Here is an 18430-nt window from a genome sequence, read left to right as displayed (position 1 = left end):
GTATGCACAACTGACGCACTCTGCCCTCAGCACCATAGGAGCTGGGTACCGTGATGATCATCTGGAAGATGGAAGGAAGATTACAAGTTCAAGAGTAGCCCTAGCTGCATAGCCATTTCAAAGCCAGCCTGGGCATGACACCCTATCTCTTTAAAAGCAAAAAGCAGTGAAACATTTTTTAAAAGATTTATTTCATGTGGATGCATTTTTGCCTGCATGTATGTATGCGCACCATTTGTATGCCTCATGCCCACAGAAGCCGGAAGAAGGCATTGGATCCCATAGAGTACTGGTTCCCGACCTTCCTAATGCTGCAACCCTTTAATACACTCTCTCATATACCCCTGACCACAAAACGATTACATGACTACTTTATAAATGTGCTTTCCCTACTGTTATGAATCATAATGTAACATAAATCTCTGTGCTTCCCAATAGTAGGTGTCTTAGGTGACCCCTGTGAGAGGGTCCTTTGACCCCCAAAGGGATCTCAATCCACAGGTTGAGAACCACTTCCCTAGAGCTGGAGCTACTTATGGTTCACGGAACCCAGATCTTCCGCAACAGCAACAAGCTAGAGAACCATTTCTCTAGCCCCCAGCATAGCCTCAACCTTTTTGTATCAATTTATAAGTTCAAACGTCTGGGGGAAATGGGTGGAGCTTAAGACAGAACACTGGGGGTGGCGGCAGTGGTGGCATGGTGGCTGTCCAAGCAGAGCTGGAGCACGGCCGGCTGAGCAGTCACGGAGAGTTAGCACTGGCTGCCGCTGGAGACCAACCCTGAGGTCATCAACCAGTTTCTCAAGCAACTAGGCCTGCATCCTAATTGGCAGTTTGTGGATGTGTACGGGCTGGAACCTGAACTTCTCAGCATGGTCCCGAGACGAGTGTGTGCAGTGTTACTCCTCTTCCCTACTACAGAGAAGTGTGAAGTCTTCAGAACAGAAGAGGAAGCGAAAACGAAATCTCAAGGACAAGATGTTACATCATCAGTGTATTTCACCATCAGCAACGCCTGTGGAACCACTGGACTAATCCGTGCCATGGCGAACAACAAGGACAAGATGCACTTTGAGTCAGGGTCAACATTGAAAAAGTTCCCGGAGGAGTCTGTGTCAATGATCCCTGAAGAAACAGCCAGATACCTGAAGAACTAGGACGCCATTCGAGTTACTCATGAAACCAGTGCACAAGAAAGTCAGACTGAGGCACCAAGTATAGATGAAAAAGTAGATCTTCATTTTATTGCGCTAGTTCATGTAGATGGGCATCTCTATGAATTAGATGGACGGAAACCATTTCCAATTAACCATGGGAAAACTAGTGATGAGACATTGTTAGAGGATGCCATAGGAGTTTGCAAGAAGTTCATGGACCGTGATCCTGATGAGTGCTGTGATGCAATTGCTCTCACAGCAGCATAGCATCTTGACAGAAATACCAAATACTCTATTATTTGAAACAAAAGTTACATTTCTGATGCCATAACTAACTCAAAATTTTTAATATTTTCATTAACTTGACTAATTAAACTTTATGTGAATAAACTTTGACTTTAAAAAAAAAGACAGAACACGGGGAGACATCTGTCTACCTACAGATCTGACAGGTGTTCTGTTCACACTCAGGTTGGCAATGTTTATTAGGTCATCAGCCAGAAAGAATATAAGAAAGGAGAGCAAACTTCTATTTGCAAAATTCTAGAAAGCATGAATCATTTTGGAGGCCCATTCTATAAGACCTTCAAGAAACAGAAGATTCCGATGTATTTTAGACTGTTTCAGAACCAAAATAAGAAGGGGATGGAGGAGGAGGAAGGGAGAGAGAGAGAGAGAGAGAGAGAGAGAGAGAGAGAGAGAACTGGAAGATTTGTCATTGCTAAGAGATAAACAGAATCTTAGCAACAGAAGGCTGCCAACCAGACCAAGGTAAAGATAAAAGTCAGGGCAGGAGCCTCAGGGAGCTGGCTCAGTGGTTAAGAGCACTGGCTGCTCATCCAAAGGCTCTGGCCACCTACGTAGTGACTCATAACAGGCTCTAACTCCAGTCTCAAGGGAGCTGATGTTCTCTCCCGACCTCTATAAGCACAAGACGAAAGCATGGTACATTTACGTGCATGCAGTGAAAACACCTATATACATAAGATAAACCTAAAGAGTAAAATGAAGACAGAGATCAATGAAATAGAAAACACCCCATAGAGAAAAATCTACAAAAGGCAGTAAAACTGGGCCAAAAGTGCTCCCGGTGTTGACACATTCCTTAGAAAGTAAGTTCATTTTAATGTACTACTTCCCGTTTTAAAAAAAATTTTTGACAATTTATTTAACTAGGCTATAGGCCCAATAAAACAATACATCCACGTCATGCTGCTAGTTTGAAATCTCTGCACAAACCAGCCTGACTTACAAATATGTAAATGCAAAAGCCAAAGCCCACAGTTTACTCGTGGTCAAGTGGTATTTATTCCAGAAATGCAAAGATGGTTTGAACTTAATGAGTGTATTTCTCAGGGCTTGGCAAACTACAGCCTACGGAGCCAGATCTGCTACTGCCAGCCTGCATGTGACAGGTGAACTAAGAATGGATGGCACATTTGCAAATGGTTGGCTAAGAATAAAGGGAAACAAGTAGCATTTCTGGGCATGATGGTACAAGCCTGGGATCACCAGCACCCAAGAGACTGAGGCAGGAGAACCACAAGTATGAGGCCAGCCTGGGACTACGTAGTATAACAGGCTGTCTCAAGCAAGAAAATGTTTTTCTATTGTCACTGAAAAAGGTACCAAGGTGTCTAACTGAAAAACGAGTTAAGGACCAGCAATATAACAGAGCACTTGCCTAGTGTATGTAGCCCCCCGCTTAATCCTGAATAAAAAGGGGGGAAAGTTAAAAAATATTTGTGAAATGCATGGTAAACATTAACAACAAAAACATGCAAGCCCATAAAGAGAAATGAAACAAGTGCACCAACAAGTATGCATTATCATTTTATAAGAAATATAACTAAGACATAAAATATTAGGTTAACAATAATGAAGTCATCTGATCCTATTTGCCTTTAGGAAGCCCGGTTGTTTATATTGACATATGAAGCAACTAATGGACAGGGCTGTCACCTGAATCTGGTCGCTAAGCCAGTAAACAAAAAAGAAAGAGGCAGCTTCCAGCAAGAGAACACTTTTTTTTTTTTCTTTTTTCTTTTTTTTTTTTCGGAGCTGGGGACCGAACCCAGGGCCTTCCGCTTGCTAGGCAAGCGCTCTACCACTGAGCTAAATCCCCAACCCCGAGAACACTTTTAAAACTATGTTTCAGACTTAAGAGATGGCTCAGCGATTAAGAGCATGGGCTGCTCTTCCAGAGGTCCTGAGTTCAATTCCCAGTCAACCACATGGTGGCTCACAACCATCTGTAATGGGATCCAGTGCCCTGTTCTGGTGTGTCTGAAGACACGCTACAGTGTACTTACATATAATAAATAAATAGATCTTTTTTAAAGCCGTCTTTCACATTAGCCTCTATTGCTCAACCAGAATAGACTAGTAGGTCTGCAACCTCCATAGCTGCTAGCATAGTAAAAACTCAATTCAAGGAGGTAGAAGCAGAAAGATTAGGAATTCAAAGTTATCCTCTGCTATATAGTAAGTTCAAGGCCAGCCTGGGCTACAGAAGACTGTCTCAACAAACAAACAATTTTTCAATGCAGCAGTTGGGTGTGGTAGCATCCACCTTTAAGGCTGCAAGTTGGAGGGCAGCCTGACCTACACAGAGAAAATGTATCTTTAAAAAAAAAAAAAGCTGGGCATGGTGGCATATGCCTCTAATCCCAACACTCAGAGAGACAGGAGGTGGATCTCTGAGTTCAAGGCTTGCATGGTCTATAGATCGAGTTCCAGGATAGTCAGAGCTGCACAAAGAAACCTTGTTGTACTGGCTGGTTTTGTGTGTCAACTTGACACAAGCTGGAGTTATCACACAGAAAGGAGCCTCCCTTGAGGAAATGCCTCCATGAGACCCAGCTGTAAGGAGTTTTCTCAACTAGTGATCAAGGGGGGAGGACCCAGCCCATTGTGGATGGTGCCATCCCTGGGCTGGTAGTCTTGGATTCTATAAGAGAGCAAGCTGAGCAAGCCAGGGGGAGTAAGCAAGTAAATAATGTCCCTCCATGGCCTCTGCATCAGCTCCTGCTTCCTGACCTGCTTGAGTTTCAGTCCTGACTTTTTTGTTGATGAACAGCAATGTGAATGTGTAAACTGAATAAACCCTTTCCTTCCCAACTTGCTTGGTCATGATGTTTGTGCAGGGATAGAAACCCTGACGAAGACCTTTGTCTTGAAAAACAAAACAAACAAACAAAAAACCCCAGACAAGAACAACAAAACAAGCAAACAATTTCTTAAAGCAACCAGTGTCACTCATCAATAGGATTGAGTCTTACACTGGACACTGGGAATATAGAGTTTATAGGAGATCAGATGAGTGTAACACATAGAAAACAAGAGTGAGGGAAGAATAATACTTCATTTACTCTTGGCAGATGGAGTTGATTAAAAACAATCAGAGAAGAACTCCCAAAGGAAGTGATATGGAGGGTGATCGAGTTGAGCAATGGCGGTGATAGAAGGGGTTACAGGCAAAAGGAACAAATCGTATAAAGGCCACAAGATAGCAGATGTAGCACAGATTCTGATGCACAGGAAGGAGTTTAGAGTGGGAGGGAGGGGCGACATAGCTCAGGTTAAACTGATTGTATGGGACCTCACCCTTTACCTCAGGAACACAGAGGCTGAGGTATACACAGTGGTAGAGCACTTGCCTAGCGTACATGCAGCCCTAGTTTGAGCTCCAGCTCCATGAAACAGAACAAAAAGGGTAGGTATGAGCTTTAGATGCTAAGAGCACAGGGTAGTCACCGAAAGATTTGCATAGGACACAGCTTTCATTCACCTGTGTACAGGTCTTTGTGGGTAGAGTTGGCCGAGGGGAGCCCTCAGAGGAGATGGCACAAGGGATGGAAACAGCGCTCTGAGGAGGTCTTTACCAGATCAACACAGCAGTGCTCCCAAAAGAACGGCAGGGATATCATTGGCAGGGCTTGCTGACCAAAAGGAAGATTGAACGCAAGGAATTCTGGCTTCGGGAACAAAATGTGCAGGGGACGCCTTTGCAGAGATGTAGTGCCTGGCGATGAGAACTGGACCAAGGGGAGTGGCCTTTCATGAGATTATCCTAGCTAGGGTTCCTCTTGCTGTGATAAACACCGTGAGCAAAGCATCTTGGGGAGGAAAGAGTTTGTCTGACTTCTGCTTCCACATCACTGCTCATCATTGACAGAAGTCAGGGCACGACAGAGTAGGAGCTGACACAGAGGCCATGGAGGGGTGCTGCTTACCTGCCTGCTCCCCACGGTTTGCTCGGCATGCTCTCTCATAGAACCCAGGACCATCAGTCCAGGGGTGGCCGCACCACAGTGGGTTGGGTCATGGTTCATCAATCTGTAGTTAAGGAAAATGCCCTACACAATCTTATGGAAGCATTTGCTCAGTTTTGAAGTCCCCCCCCCTTTCAGATGACTCTATGCCGAGGTGACATAGAACTAGCCTCGAGGAGACAGCTAAGGGTGGATTAGCTCTGTAGGATCAACGTGAAGGTGGCAGGTGAGCACCTGGACATTCTGGGTGGGTGCTCAGAAGAAATGCTTAGGCCGGTGATGTTAGTTTAGGAATTCCCAGGGAAGCCACAGGCATGGATTTTAAAAACTCCTGAAGACAATATTCCATATGAGAGGAAGGTTCATGGCCTAACCATGCAAGGCACCGACTGAGGGGCAGAAACAGAAAGAGAAGAAAAGCCAGGGAAGGTGCCGAAGAGAACTGTCCACATCAAATGCCGTTGAGAGGTCAAGTAGGTTAATAACTGAGAGGGGCCCAAAGGATTTAGCAACAAGGCAGTCATTGTTGACCTTCCGTCCCAAAATATACTGCTGAGTGGCAACAAGTCCACATGAGTGAAAATGTGCCCGAGTCATTCTGAAAGGAAAAATACCCCAGCCTCGATGTCAGAGAATATTCTGAACTCTTTCTTTCCTCCCTCTCTCGTTCTAAATTTAACCAGACGGAATGACTGGCTAAGTGGTGTTTTGCTCACCCTTGAAATGAAGGACCTGGTTTTTAAGTGTGTGTCTGCACTTCATCTTCAAAGTGGGACAGCGCGTCTTTAGGGCAGTGCTGTCCACAGCAGCGCAATGCTGGGTGCTGTCAAGGCAGTGGAACATCCATTTGTCTCAGTGGAGAAGCTTTTGGTGACCTAAATGCACAAGACAGCATCTAAGCAGAAACTGAGCTACACTTAACCCCCCCCAAAGTGATGACGTCAAGTGTGAGCAGAGAGGTGGAGGCTCACCATGAAAGACACCAAGCCTGCGCCGACAAAGGAGGGTGAAGCAGCTATCTTGGGGTCAAAGTTCTGGTAAGAGCCAGGAAGAAAGCATAGTGCCCTCAAACTGCTCTATCCTCGTACTTGAGGTGGAAGGAGAAGCACCCCTTTTCCTCGTCTGCTAAGGAGCACTCGGTTTGCCGTAGTTGTGCATGTCAGTGAGTTCCAAACCTAAAGAACAGTGTAGACTTCTGCTTCTAGTCAAAGGGGAGTAGCAGGGACTGGATTTTCCCTTTAACCTGAAGCAACTAAGTGACCAGGAAAAAGAAAAGAAAGTATGGAAGGGAGGGAGGAAGGAAGGAAGGGAGGGAGGAAGGAAGGAAGGGAGGGAGGGAGGAAGGGACAGAGGAAGGGAGGAAGGGAGGGAGGGAGGCAGGGAGGGAGGGAGGGAGGAAGGAAGGAAGGAAGGAAGGGAGGGAGGGAGGGAGGGAGGGAGGAAGGAAGGAAGGGAGGGAGGAAGGGAGGGAGGGAGGAAGGGAGGGAGGAAGGAAAGGTAGTTTTCAAGCTATGAGACAAGGATGAGCCCTATGACCAGATCTGCCTACTGATACAAGATGCCTCCCCAATGGGGCAGATGGCTAAAGGCAACCCCAACTCCTGAATGCATTTCGGAGGCCGAGATAGAGTTCATGGGTAACAGAACAGAGGTGGCCACACAAAGAGAGAAAGATCTGTCAAGGGTCCTGCCCCAACTTCCTGCTAATACCAGTGACTCCTGGATATGAAGAAAACACCCAAGGACGACAAAGAAATGCCCACAAGGTTAGGAAGAACAGTCTTTGAAGCTTACGCAGAGCCAAGAACAGTTTTTCTTCTCCTCAGCCAGAATTGGAAGACTCCCCTCCCCCGGTCATGAGGCAGTGGGTGGCATACCCAGAAGGGTCTTGCTGCATTTGTCATCTAGATTCAGTGCAATTCTGGCCCCATCTGAAAAAGCTTGACAGGGAGATCCAAAAAGATCAAACTGCTTCTTTGTGACATAACAGCATCCTAGAACAAGCTCGAGACTATTTATAGGAATACGAAAATATCCATCACCCAGCCAGGTACCAGTCATGTCTGAAGTCCAATGAAAAGCCACCAGGCATGCAGGAAATATGACCCACAGCAAGAAGGAACATCAATCAATAGGAATGGACCCGAGGAAGAACACAACTGGTAGACTTTGTAGACAAGACACTAAAATAGTCAGTATAACTATATTTTATATGCCTGAGAAGCACTTTAATAGTGTTATTGCTTGGATATAAAATGGCCCTATAGCTTACGTGTTGAAGGCATGGTGCCCAGCTAATGGCGTTATTGGAGGGCACTCCATCATGAAGGCTCCTACTCCCTTAGTGGGTTGATCATTGATGCATGCTTTCTGAATGAGCTATTACAGGAGGTGGGACTTGGTTGGAGGAAGTAGGGCCACTGGTGCATTCCTTTGGAGGGTATGTCTTGCTTTTGGCTTCCTCTTCCTCCTCCTCCTCCTCCTCCTCCTCCTCCTCCTCCTCCTCCTCCTCCTCCTCCTCCTTCTCTCTCTCTCTCTCTCTCTCTCTCTCTCTCATTCTCTTGCTGTCTCAGTCTGTCTGTCTCTCATTCTCTCTCTGTTTCTATCTTTGTCTCTGTCACAGTCTCTCTGTCTCTCTCATTCTGTCTGTCTGTCTCTTATTCTGACTATCTCCCTCTCTGGCTCTGATTCTGTCTTTCCTGTGTATCTCTATCTGTCTCTGTCTATCCCTTTCATTTTCTTATCTGTCTCTGTCTATCTCATTCTCTCTGTCTCTATGTCTCTCTGCCTTTCTCTCTCTCTCTCTCTCTCTCTCTCTCTCTCTCTCTCTCTCTCTCTCTCCCTCCCTCCCTCCCTCCCTTCAGCCACTGTGAAATGACCACCTTTCCTCTGTCACTCCCTTCTACCATGATATATGTTTCCTTACCACACAGGCCCAAAACCATAGACCAAGTAACCACAGACAGAAACTCTGAACTCATGAACCAAATAAATTTTTGTTCCTTATAAGTTATATCCGTGGGTATTTTGTTGCCTCAACAAGAAACAGTCAAGTAGGGGTTGGGGGTTTAGCTCAGTGGTAGAGCGCTTGCCTAGGAAGCGCAAGGCCCTGGGTTCGATCCCCAGCTCCAAAAAAAAGAACAATAAAAAAATTAAAAAAAAAAAAAAAGAAACAGTCAAGTAAAATATTGACTATCTGAAGGGGGAAACAGGATGTCTGAGATGAAAGAAAATTGCACCGGATGGGATTGGTAACACATTAGGCATTGCGGATTAGCGAACTTGGAGATCAAAAAATACATTGACAGGCTGGGGAAACGGTTCGGTTCGTAATGTGCTTGCTGAGTAAGTGTGAGGACTGGGTTTCCTCCCAGAACTCCATAGAAAACTGGGCATGGTACCATGCACTTGTAACCATGCTGTGGGGGCCAGGGAGACTGGTGAATGCCGGAGCTCCTGGGCCAGCCGTTATAGCCTACTAGGTCAGTCCCAGGCCAACTGAGAGGCCTTGCCTCAAAACCAAGATGTCAGCCCCTGAGAAACCACCCTGGAGGTTGACTCCTGACCTCCATAGGAAGGCACACAAATGTGCAGCCCTGTGTGTACATGCACAGTGCACCCTAAAGGAAGTGGACTATACTCTTCCAAACTTGAAGAAACTATAAGACCTGAAATCCAGGGCTGGAGAGATGGCCCAATGGTTAAGAACACTGACTGCTCTTCTAGGGGTCCTGAGTTCAAATCCCAGCAACCACGTGGCGGCTCACAACCATCTGTAATGCCCTCTTCTGGTGTGTCTGAAGACAGCAACAGTGTACTTATAAATAATTTTTTAAAAAGACCTCAAATCCAAAAATCTCAGCAAATCCTGAACAAAGAACTTAAAGAGGCCTAGGCCAGAGCCTCATGATAAGGTGCCTGAAGCTGGTGAGGTGGGGGAGTCTCAGAAGCAGACCTCTCAACAGCCTGTGTGTAGATGGGCAGAGATGAGGAAGACTTCCGACTCCTCACCAGAAGTGCAGAAGACAGGGAGGAACCTCGGATTTTGTTGTTATCGTTCTTGGGGTGGGGGATCATTTTGTTTTACTTTTTGCTTTGAGACAGGGTCTCAGTATATAGCTCCTGACTGGGCTGGAACTCATTATGTAGACACCAAGCTGACCTTGAACTCACAAACACCTACCTACCTCTGCCTCCCCAATGCTAGGAAAAGAAAAAAAAAATGCCAACAAGAATTCTCCACTCAGCAGAAATACCTTTCAAAGAAACGAAGACTTAAAGTATTTTCTCAGATTTGCAAAAGCTGAATGAATGCAACGTCTATGTACACACTAGGAGAATATTAAGGGTCTTTCAGGCCAAGAGAAAATGCCGTGCTGCAATCTGCATTTACTCAAAAGACTGGGGGAAAAAACACTGGAGGCGCTGAGCAGGCGTGCGTAAAAGAGGGTTTTCATATTATTTAAATCTTTTTAAAAAGAACAATGTAACCAGGATACAAAAACCATTGGCTGAAAACACCCAGGGCCCCTTGCGTCCAGGAACAGACCGCTGAAGGCTGCCTTATCTAGATTCCGATGAGGTCACCACAAGAGGCGAACTCCAGGGAAACCCTTAACAAGTGAGTGTTTACAGCCATGTGGGATTCTGGCTCTACAGTATGGGCGGAAATGCTGCATCGTGGAGCAGTAGGAAGCACAACCACGACTGCTTACATCTGTGGCTCCGCTGGACCCCGCGAGCTGGACCATAAGGCTGAGGTAGAGCAGAGCCTTCTTCTACATCAGTGTAAGACGTTCAAGTGCAGTGCCACGGGTAGCAGCAGATCACAAAGGGAGAAGGCCATGGTCTGCACGGGGCCCATTCTTCCGGGAGGCTGGTTTTACTGGAGCTGTAACAGAGAAGCTGTATAGATTATTCCCTTTGTTCCCAGGTTATCATCAGCCACCCTTCCCGCCACCACCTCTCAGGTAAAGCCGTTCATTGGCTTGGCAGTCACCATCGATTGATTCCCTTACGGAAGCTGCATTTCTGTTCTTGGCTGTCCTCCACCTTCCTTGGGTCCTCCACTTCTCTAACCACTGCTCTTCCTACCTTTCCAGGGAAAATGTGCTGCTTGCTCTGCCGAATCCGTCTTTTCCCCAGTTCCCCGCCCTTTGTTACGTCACACACTCCTTCTGCTATTCTTGGCTGTTCTGTGGACTCCAAGATCACTCTCCAATCCAAGCACCCAGGCCACCTTGACCATGATACACTTGTCTTCCTCTGTGTGCCCATCTTTCCGACTGTTCACCTACTCTGGAGCCCTAACTGTCTGCTTCCCCGTCTGTCTTAGCTGTGACAAAATAACCATGACCAAAAACCAAGATAGGGAGGAAAGGTTTATTGGGCTTACACTTCCACACTTCTACACTGTAGTCCATCCTTGAAGGAAGCCAGGTCAGGAACTCAAACAGGGAAGAACCTGGAGGCAGGATCTGATGCAGAGGCCACGGAGGGGTGCTGCTTACTGGCTTGCTCCCTATGGCTTGCCCAGCCTGCTTTCTTATAGAACCCAGGACCACCAGTCCAGGGATAGCATTGCCAGCAATGGGCTGGGCCCTCCCCGTCAATCACTAATGAAGGAAATGCTCTATATAGGCTGGCCCCCAGCCTGATCTTATGGAGGCATTTTCTCCATCAAGGTTTTCTCCTCTCAGATGACTACAGTGTGTCAAGTTGACATAAATCTAGCCAGCAGCACACCATCTTTCCACTCCCAGTGTGAACTACTTTGGCACAGTGGCCGATGGTTTTCATAGCCTCCTACTGCTCAGTTAGCACCTGCCACAAACTGGGGTGGGGGTGGGGGGCAGAAGGGAGGGCTGGAGGGCGGGGGGGAGGCGGGGAGCAGGGGGTGGGGCAGATGGGGGCGGGGGATCGAGGAGGAGCAGGGGGCGGGATGGGGGCGATGGGGCAGAAAGGAGGTCGAGTGGGTGTTTTAAATCTTGCCAGGGATTTTAATGCTATAATCGGCATATAAGATATAGATTGTGAATAGCCACAATTGCCCTAAAATAATCCCTTATGTCACTCATAAAATCACATGGCATTACAAATGGGAAGGTGATGGGTGAATTTCCCGTCCCCATCTTGGCCTCCCTTTGGAGGTACTGTGTGGAGCGGGGGCGGGGGAGGGGGGCAGCTCCCATTAGCTGCAGTCCTCACATCAACTCTGTTGCCTCCTCCTCCTCCTCCTCCTCCTCCTCCTCACATTTTCGATTTTTTTAAAGCCCCACACACTGACTGAGTTTCCACAAGGGAAATGTAGCCTTCACTCAGACCCCATAAAGGTTTGATGAATGAATTCTTCCTTCCTCCGACTGGCTCCTCCACTTGACTTTAACTCTCTGCTAGAGACAGCACCTGGTGGAGTCTGGCTAAAAGCAATGGCTCTTCCCTCTCCTCCATTCCTTCCCACCTTCACTGTTCAGTCCTGTCCCCTTGGACTCCTTACAGTCAACCGCCACCCACTAATCCAGGCCTCAAGCACCTCCCACCCTCACTTCTAGAAAAGCCTCAGGCTCAGTGTACCTGATCCCTCTACAGTTTCACGTGGCCACTGATCAATGTTTTCTGAAACAGTAGTTCAATCTTATCGAGAGTGGTGGCTGTTTATCCATTGGCTATCCACTAGGGCCCAGGTCCTGTACAAGCCAGTCCCAAGCATTCCTCGGTCCTACCTCCTACTCTTTCCCAGAAGAATTCTACTCCTTGCCCATTGTCCTAATCTATCCCACTGGCGTCATCCCCCTCCCACCTCAAACGCCACCCACAGCAAAATGGAAACACAGTTTCAAATGATGACATCCCGGCTGACCCTTCTCACCACAATCCTTCCACTTTGGTGTGTTGTTACTTACTCTGCTAGCTCTGGAGTACACTAAAAAAAAAAAAGAAGAAGAAGAAAGAAAGGAAGGAAGAAGAAAGGAAGGAAGGAAGGAAGGAAGGAAGGAAGAAAGAAAGAAAGAAAGAAAGAAAGAAAGAACCGGTGGGCTGGAGAGATGGCTCAGCAGTTAAGGGCCCTGGCTGCTCTTCCACAGTCCCAGCGCCCACAGGGTAGCACAGAACTGTCTGTCACTCCAGCTCCGGTGCCTCTTCTGCCCTCTTTGGGCACCAAGAATGCAAATGTTGCAGGGATATACATGCATGAAAAATACCCTAATACATTAATTTTTTTATTTAAAAAAGGAGAGAATTGCTGGACGTGGTAGCACACGCCTTTAATCCAGCACTAGGAAGACAGAGGCAGGCAGATCTCTGTGAGTTTGAAACCAGCCTGGTCAACACAGTGAGTCCCAGAACAACCAGAGCTACATAGTGAGACCCCATTTCAAAAAACCAATGATGATGATGATGATGATGATGATGATGATGACATAATAGTAATAATAATAATAGGAATAAAGAAAGAACAAATTAATGAAAGAAAGAAGGCATGTTAGACATGCATTTCATTCATTCCCTCCTTCAGCATGTATTACTGACCACTCCCAACGCCAGGCATTCACCCAAGTGTGGAGACACACAGCGCAGCGACGCTCTCAGAACTCACAGTCTGTCAGCAGTGGTGGCATCAGACAGGCTATCGAGACCATGAGAAGGGAAATAAAAGGGGAGTCTCATTCTTACAGTGTCCAGGTTGGGAAAACGCTTATTTCCAAATTGAGGAACACGTAAGCTGAGACCTAAAAGTGAATAAAAATAACCAAACAGGAAGGAAAAAAGAATGTTCCAGGTTGAACAGAAAGCACCAAAAAATTTAAGTCTGAAAATAGCACAGGACACGCACAGCTCATCAGAAGTCAAAATAAAAGCAACCATGATTGGAGCATACAGAAGAAAGTGGGAGCAGGCAAGTGGGATGAAGCCAAGCCAGGCGGCTGTGCCCTGCGAAGCTCACAAACCCAGTAAAAGGGGCTGTGTTAATCTCCTGCCCACAAGGGAGGGTTTTAGGGAAAGGTGTCATACAGTGTGCTTACATTGTTGGATGGTGAGAGAAGGAGAGGTGGCAGTCCCCCAGGGGAGCAGGGGCTGAGGCACTAACCAGGAGACACAAGACTGGACCCAGATCATGGAAACAGCCAAGGCATCAGAGTAGATCGGAAGGGTTGGGACGATACTGCTATGGTGACTAACAGATCTCGGAGGAACTAAGACAAGAAGAGATGATGAGACCAGAGACGCTCACCTAACCTAGACCAGTGCTAACCCACAGCAGCTGCTCAGCTGGTAACTGTGCGGTGGAGGCTGGCGAGATGGCTCCATGACTGAGCGGACTTGCTGCAAACTTGTGAGGACTGGAGTTCAGAACCCAGCACCCACAGGGCAAGTCAGGCTTCTTACAGATGCCTGTAACTCCAGCTCTAAGGGATCGAATGCCCTCTTCTGGCCTCCACTAATGCACCAGTACACACATGAGCACATACTCATCCAAGCAGACACACACACACACACACACACACATACACACACACAAAATCTCTAAAACCATGTTTATGTTTATGCCATGAATGAATTTACAATGAATCAGTGAATGAGAGGCAGAGAAAATTAACAGATAATTTTTCACAATTCCCCTCTAAGGCAGAACTACTGTTATATATTGTACAGACTCAAGAAAAAAGAATGTTTTGGGACAGGATATAGTTAAATAGCCCACGCTGGCTTCAAACCAACAATTCTGTCTCCAACTTCTGAGTGCTAGGATTATAGGTGCACTCCACCATACTGCACTCTACTTCTATTTCAGATATATTTTATGTTATATCTCTAAGTGTTTTGCCTGCATGTGTGTCTGTGCATGCAGTGCATAAAGTCCAGAAGAGGCCATCAGATCCCCTACAACTGGAGTGACAGACAGTTGTGAGCACCACATAGATGCCAGGTCCTCTGGGAGAGCAGCAAGTGCTCTTAACTACTGTGCCATCCATCTCTCCGGCCCTCTTTCTATGTATTTCCTTTTTGTCTCTGTGTAGGTGCACATTTGCCACAGTGTGTGTGTGTGTGTGTGTGTGTGTGTGTGTGTGTGTGTGTGGTCAAATGGTAATCCACGAAAAATAAGTCTTCCATTATATGGGTTCTAGAGATCAAATTTAAGTTATCAAGCGTGGTGGTAAATGCCTCTACCCACTGAGCCATCTCACCAGCCCCATTCCCTGTATATTTAAACATGTGTGACCTAGTCAAGATACACACACCTACAGTTCAAGTCCTTGACAAGCAGAGGCAAAAACTATTTTTAAACTAGTGTCTGGGCTAGTCTGTATTCAAGACTGTTTCAAATGTTTCACAAGTAACCCAGACTTGGTTCTTGATTTTCTTTTCTTCCTTGTGGTGCTAAGGATTTAAACCTAAGTAACAACCTTAGCCCATACTCACACAAAGGGAGGGAGGGAAGGAGGGAGGGAGGGAGGGAGGGAGGGAGAAAAAACGGTATTAGTGCCCTGGGTTGCCTTTGGTATTTTCATCTCTCTGAGTCTGTCCTAATGATGTCAGGTCATCAATAGCTCCAGACCTCCCCAAACCTGAGGCCTCTGGACTCCAGAATTCCATACATTCTTGAGAGGGTGCTGTCAGTGATAATCTAAATTGTTGAGATTGTCCATTCATTTGTCAGCTCTATATCCACTGCCTCCTATTTGTCATTTGTAAGCTGGTGTTGTAACCATGACAACAGGCTCAGCATCAAGGAGCTACTGGTCCCCTCAAGCATTTAAATTGGACCCTGTATACAAATTAGAAAACGTATCTTCTCTTCCATTTACTCCTGAAAATGTCTTTGTTTGTACAGGCACTGGTCGCAAAAGGTGTTGTTTTCATGATGTAATAGCACCACCTAGTGGTCCCAACTGTCAAGACAGCACTCAGGAGATTTCCCCTACAGAGCTTTATTTCCAAGAAATAACTTTCTACCACTTGAACCCTTCTTTCTGTTTTGAGGTAATAAGAAAACTGGGTCAGTTGTGTTGGTTAGTACATCAACCTGACATAAACTAGAGTTATTTGGAAAGAGGAATCGAGTGAGAAAACACTTCCATCAGACTGCTTTCTTGATTAATGATTGATGTGGGAGGGGTCAGCCCAGCCCACTGTGGGTCTTGACACCCTTGGACGTCCTGGTGTCTTAGTTAGGGTTTCATTGCTGTGAAGAGACACCATGACCACGGCAACTCTTATAAAGGACAACATTTAAATGGGGCTTGCTTACAGGTTGAGAGGAGTTCCATAAGAAAGATGGCTGAGGGGTTGGGGATTTAGCTCAGTGGTAGAGTGCTTGCCTAGCAAGCGCAAGGCCCTGGGTTCGGTCCCCAGCTCCAAAAAAAAAAAGAAAGAAAGATGGCTGAGCAAGCCAGAAGGAGCGAGCCAGAAAACAGCCTCTATTTCACTTCCTGCCTCCAGATTCCTGTCTCAAGTTCCTGCTGGCTTCCCTCAGGGATGGACAGTTGTCTGCAAATGTCTATAATCCAAGCCCTTAAGAGGCTGAGGCAGGAGGGATGCCGTGATTTTGAAGCAATGCAGGGCTACAGAGAGTTCCTGCTTCAAACCAACATCAAAAGGTAAATCAGGAGTTAATACTCGCTCTAATATGGGTTCTCAACCTTCCTAATGCTGAGACCCTTTAATACAGTTCCTCACATTGCGGTGACTCCCAACCACAAAATTAGTTTCATTGCTGCTTCATAACTACAACTTTGTTACTGTTAGGAATCATAATGTAAATATCTGATATGCAGGACATCTGATATGTGACCCTTGGGAAAGGGTCATCAGACCTGCAGAGGGGTAGTGACAGGTTGAGAATCACTGATGCTGAAACGCTTAACGGGTACTCTGGTATTAAATAAGTGTTTGTTAATGCATAACAGAAGAACACATTAGTTTCATAACCTGGTATTACATGGCAACAAAAAGAAAAAAATTCTTTCAGATTTCTTTTGGCTCCAAGGGGCCTCTAATCACTTCCATCTATAAAGGCTGGGGATATTTCTGTCCCTAATCTACCACGGCATATTTGAATAAACTGATTTTTTAAGGGTCACTGGTGAAACCCTCACCCCCTCCCCTCCAAACTCAGTGAGTTTACTATAATTCAAAAATGAAGAACAGACTCTGTGGACAAAACCCAAACTGGACTCCGGCTCCAAGAGACAATATGGAACCTAGACTGTAAGTGGGTATGACAGCTTGTACACACAGATAAGCTTGGACCACGTGGCACCAGGAAGCCCATTCCAAAACCAAAGTGAACCAAATCAAGTGGTCTCTTTCTAGCAGGGGTCAGAGAGTGACACATGAGAGAGAAAGAGGACTGGTGACTACTTCCTTGGAAATATTAGCCTCTCGAGACAATGTTTCAGCAGACTAAATTTCAAGTTCCCTGTCAAATTACTGAAAGCTAATCTCTAAGCCCAGAGTCTTACTTCTGCTTCCCAAGGACCCTGGTGATGGAAGCGGCAGTTAGCAACAGTTACCTGGATCCTCCTTGGTCAGAACACTGCCAGGCTGAGGCAGGGGATGTAAAAGGGCGCTACCCCCCTTTCGTTTCTTGTTTATATAGCCTTCTCCTTCCTTTCTGCCTTAGGGTGTCCCATCCCAGCTTACATTAAAGAGCCAGAGAGAGCTCACGGGGTTGGGGTGGGGGCAGCCTACTGTTGATGTCTTGCAGAATGGACATAGAGTTCGTTACCTTCTGCATACGCACGTTTATACCCATAAACAAGTGAAAGTCTCAGCCTTGGTCAGAGAAGCCGTTCTCATCTGTGGGTGATGGTCAGAGTGTGGGCTTAGGAATCACAGTACTGGGAATAGACGCTGAGTGTTTGTTCCCAGATGGCCCTCCAAGGCCCAGGGACATCATCCAAGAGGGAGTGGATGGACCGTGAGGACCAAAGAATAGAGAAGAGGGGGCCACTGCCTTCTTGACAAGATGTGGCCATTGCAATCATGAGCACACGGCTTCGGTGATGGGGCACAAGTGACGTCATGCAGTGTTGAAGGAAAGGACAGGGAGGCTGCAGATTTGTCTTTCTACTTCGGTCTGTTTTGAGACCATGTTTAATCTGCCCTTACAATCAAGCTATATTCAGCATAACAAAATAATTGAAGAGGGAAAGTTTCTCTTCAAAGATCTCCAGAGTTCCACTACACCTGATGAGAGAGGAAGTGGTAGGAGGAGGGCCAATTTGTCACAGAGTATTATATACAAATATGGTGTCAGATTTTGGAAAAAAAAAGGAGGGGGGGTTGGGTCCGGAGCTGGAGAGGTGGCTCAGTGGTTAAGAACTCTTTTTTTTTTTCTTTTTTTCGGAGCTGGGGACCAAACTCAGGGCCTTGCGCTTACTAGGCAAGTGCTCTACCACTGAACTAAATCCCCAACCCCGTGGTTAAGAATTCTTGCTCCTCAGTTCACAGCACACACACTCACAGTTCCAGGAAATCTGATGCCCTCTTCTGGCTTCCATGAGAACCAGGGATACACATAATACACTATGTATGTATATACAGGCAATATACATACATAAAATTAAAATAACTCTAAATGTATTTTTTAAGAAGTCAGAGAAGAATCAAAGATACAAAGAGCAAGGGAGCATCGTTCAGTGCTGAACCTGACTTTTCTGTTCTTCATGGCCTTCGATCTCCAGTAAATCCCTTCATCTACCTCACATCAGCTCCATACTCTGAGCCTTATCTATAAAATGAAGACAACCCCCATCTATCCATAGAATTGGCCAAAGAACCACCCAAAATAGTATGTGGGATGTTCACCCATCATTAAAGAAAGCATGCTTTATGGCTTACAGATCCCATGTAATCCAAGATTCGCTCTGTGATTCTCCTCCCTTGAGGACTGGATCTGAAAGGAACGGAACGGGTTCCAGACGGAAAACAGGTTTTCCACCTTTGAAAAGAGAAGGCCGGTACTGACAATAAGCATCTTCTTACTCAAAATGCC

General features: G+C 46.2%; 1 protein-coding gene and 1 pseudogene across 5 annotated transcripts in view; one reads left to right on the top strand and one right to left on the bottom strand.

Annotated features, from left to right (window-relative positions):
• Rgs3 (regulator of G-protein signaling 3) overlaps positions 1-17102 on the bottom strand; it is a 139859-nt gene extending 122757 nt beyond the window's left edge. For 2 of the 5 annotated variants that reach the window (XM_063288323.1, XM_063288324.1), the window contains exons 1-2: positions 16947-17102; positions 10149-10324 (exon numbers count right to left, since the gene is read on the bottom strand). The gene's annotated coding sequence lies outside the window, so the exon portion shown is untranslated. Of the gene's footprint in view, positions 1-10148; positions 10325-16895 lie in introns of all 5 variants that reach the window. The other 3 variants (XM_039110674.2, XM_063288322.1, XM_017593595.2) reach the window with 2 other exon arrangements.
• Uchl3-ps2 (ubiquitin C-terminal hydrolase L3, pseudogene 2) lies at positions 536-1548 on the top strand (annotated as a pseudogene).
• Positions 17103-18430: the final 1328 nt, after the last annotated feature.

Source organism: Rattus norvegicus, chromosome 5 (assembly GCF_036323735.1).
Source record: "Rattus norvegicus strain BN/NHsdMcwi chromosome 5, GRCr8, whole genome shotgun sequence".
NCBI lineage: Eukaryota > Metazoa > Chordata > Mammalia > Rodentia > Muridae > Rattus > Rattus norvegicus.
This window is presented reverse-complemented; position numbering and strand designations above follow the sequence as displayed.